A 1,101-nucleotide genomic window follows, 5' to 3' on the forward strand; every position below is an offset into this window, starting at 1 on the left:
TATATATATATAAGTTTACTTTTATCGAATATAGACATTCTCTTATTTAATTAGGTTTATTCTTATTGGCCAATTTGTATCATATTGTTTATTTAAAGCTAATTTCATTTAAAGAAATAATTTTTCTGTACAAATAAATGTGCTGTACAGATTTTTTTATAAAAGTAGAATATTTTAAAATAAGAAAATATTTTTCCTGCAAATATGCAAAATAATTGCTCCTTAAATGATTTGAATTTAATTCTTTATAACTCAGTAATTTCTTTTAATGTACACAGATATTTATCTGTTAAAATACAGAAATTAATATAAGTAAAATTGTTAAAGTGTAGCGAATGTTCATATACTTTATATTATCGATAAATAAAATCTTTTACATGCTGAATTTATTATTATTATAGACGTATAAAAATTATTACACTTAAATAATTATATTTATATCAATATAAATAATTTTGTACATAAGTTCAAAAATTTCATTACTAATAGAAAATTAAAAAATTAAGCTATAAAAGTATTATACAGTGAATAATTTAATTATAGACAACAAACTTACAAATCAGTATTCGACACTTGCTTACTGAAAATATTAATTTTGTCCAACGCAGTCTTAAAATGTAATAACGTTATGTATTAATATTAAGATTTTAAATTATGAACTTCATCAGATAAATTAGGATATTGAAAAAAAACTAAAGGAAAAATTATATTCTTTCGAAGTGTATCGGACGAGTGCGTAAACTAGAATGAAGTCCTGGCGCTGAGAGAGAGAAAATGCGCCTGCGTGGCAAACTTACTTTCATGAGAAACTAACATCCGTCGAATTACCAGTAATATCAAATCAATAAGATAAATTCGTAATTTCCTCAGAAAGTTAAATTCAGCGCCGTTAGATCTTACACAGCAAACCTCTACACAACTAATTGTAATAAATTATGAAATTTATATACACCAAAGATACACATGAAAATATGAAATATTCAATAGTAAAAAAATGGGATTAACATACTATCAATGATGTTTTTAGTAATCTTCATAGTAATGCTTTATCGCTCGAAGAGAAAATGATATATCCAGAAATTCATAATAATCTTAATAAAA

This window comes from Atta colombica, unplaced genomic scaffold (genome assembly GCF_001594045.1).
Source record: "Atta colombica isolate Treedump-2 unplaced genomic scaffold, Acol1.0 scaffold62, whole genome shotgun sequence".
Taxonomy (NCBI): Eukaryota; Metazoa; Arthropoda; class Insecta; order Hymenoptera; family Formicidae; genus Atta; species Atta colombica.